The sequence below is a fragment of the Mus pahari genome, chromosome X (genome assembly GCF_900095145.1).
Source record: "Mus pahari chromosome X, PAHARI_EIJ_v1.1, whole genome shotgun sequence".
Taxonomy (NCBI): domain Eukaryota; kingdom Metazoa; phylum Chordata; class Mammalia; order Rodentia; family Muridae; genus Mus; species Mus pahari.
The window spans coordinates 56260715-56263186 of NC_034613.1; positions in this window are offsets into that span (position 1 = coordinate 56260715).

A 2472-nucleotide genomic window follows, 5' to 3' on the forward strand; every position below is an offset into this window, starting at 1 on the left:
AAAAATAATTTGAATTTTCCTTCTGTATTTTATCTGACCTATGTGAATTTTTGAATAACAACAACAACAAACCCTCAAGGTGAAAACAACAATGGCATTAAAATCCCTGAAGGTGTCCTAGGTCCTGGAAATGTCAAAGAACACCATAATCAGAAATGATCATGCTAGGATATTTTCAGTTATACAAAAATCACAATGCTACACGTAATGAGACAGCTTGTTAGACTTACTCTACTCACACAGAAGAACTGGTTAACAGTTTAAGCAAATGTGGCTCTGTACAGAATTTTAAAATGTAGGGCAGGCTGTAATCATGTCCTAATAGTATCCTATTGAACAATCTGCCTTAATGAGTATATAACCTTAACATATATCATATTTATTCCTATCTTAGGGAATATTCCTTGTATGTAACATACTATGTCCTATTAAATGGTTGACTGCCAAAATTTGTGTTACTTCTCCAATCTATATGTGGCTATAAAGTTAACACTGAAAATCAAAACTGTGCTTAGGTAACAGATTAGGACTGGTTACATTTTGTGCAAATACAGTTAAAACACCCTGACCACATAAGACCACCTGGAATGAAGAACAGAGTAAGTCCCAGTCTACTCAGCTTGGTGTCTTTCATTCTTATAAACATGACAGGCACCAACCTTGTATGACAGCACTGCATACAAGAAATTTAATGTGGATGTTCTGTCCCAGATCCTTCACCTACATGTAACACAAATCATTCTGACCCACTCAACATGAAATCTCACTTCTGTTTATATTTATTAGAAAACATTCCTACACTAGGCTATGACTTTATAGTTCTTCACAGTATACTGTGTCCTAGTCTCTATTTACAGTGTCGATTCTCAAATCTACATAGATAAAAGATGTATCATTTGTTGATTGTGGGTTTAGTTTCTTCTAAGTATTTTATTCTTTAACCTACATGTTATAATCATGTAAAAATTGAACATCTAAAATTATACTGTGGATATATATGGATCCTGTGGGTTACATATGACTAATTACAATGAGGGATCCATGTCAACTGTAACTGCACTGCACCACTCTAATTAAGGCACAATAAATGAAGAATACCATGGGCCTTACTCTATTCAGCATGATGTCTTTCACAAATATTTCACATGATGGACACCAGTCTGAACACAGCACTGCACACAATATACTGCCCACTCCCACTCCTATTTCAGTGACCCGGACAAAAAGCTAAGTACTACTTTTGCACTTTGCATCAGTATGACTGATGCTTCACCTTTTTTTCCCTACCCTGTAGTAATAACCATCATATTTGAGGATGTATGCTGTGAAGATGGATAGAGTATATACTAGTTTTTCATTAGCTTTAATCAATTCTTGTAGTCTAGTGTGATAGTTGAACACTAGATTTCTTTATATACAAGTCTGGGAAATGACAAAATCCTTCACCTTTTGTTTCCCCTCTGAATGTCATGATCCCAATTTCCTTTTTATCTCATTTTGCTGATATTAAAATCCATTAATAATAAATATGTTACCTTTGTAATTGCACTCTCTGAGCATTTTGAGGCATGTGTACAATCTTAAGCATCTTTTATGTCTAAAGAAGTGGGGCATTAAATGAGAAGTGATGAAAATGGTAGCAATCTCAAGGATGCCTTTGAAGACAAAGTATAAGGTCCAAGGTATACAAAGTGAGAAGCTTGTTGAACATTACTCACTCAGAGAGACCATGTGTACATGTACTTATGTTTCACTGACATTAATGTGTATAGGGACTGACACTAAAAAACTTTCAGGAGAAATATTACTCAGCAGAGAAGAACCCACCAACTCATGGTTAGCACTGAAATAACATACATAAAACTTTCAAAATATGGACTAAGCAGGTCATGAATGAGAGAGAGAACAAAGGGGTTAGTGGATTAGAGTGGTTGAAGGGAAGAAACAAAAGGGGAGAATAATAAAATATTTTAATTTAAAAAACACTTAAAAATTAAAATGAAACTAAATTTATTTTGCATAGTGCTATGTCCCTAATTTTAAATATTTTCACCTATGAGAAATAGGAATTAGATGGAAGGTTCCCCCTATATCTCTACCTAAACAATGTCCTGTGAAGGTGGCTACAATAGATCTTAGGATCAGAAAATACTCTCTGCATGTGCATCTATGTCCTTACATTTACAGTGACAGTATTTTATGAGTATCCTTATACTGAGAGAGGCTGCAATTACTCATAATAGAAAGTGACTGGTATCTGTCCTGCATCACAATGCACACACCAAAGTGAATGGAGACATATTGTCTCATCTGACTCTTGCAGCATTACCAAGAATTTTCAGGAGTCCTCAAGTCAACTTCTTAGGGAATATATATATATATATATATACACACTCTTCTTCACTTTCTATCTCTACTACTTCTGGATCAGTGAGATAAAAGTCCTTTAACTTTATTTAATTACTGGGAAGG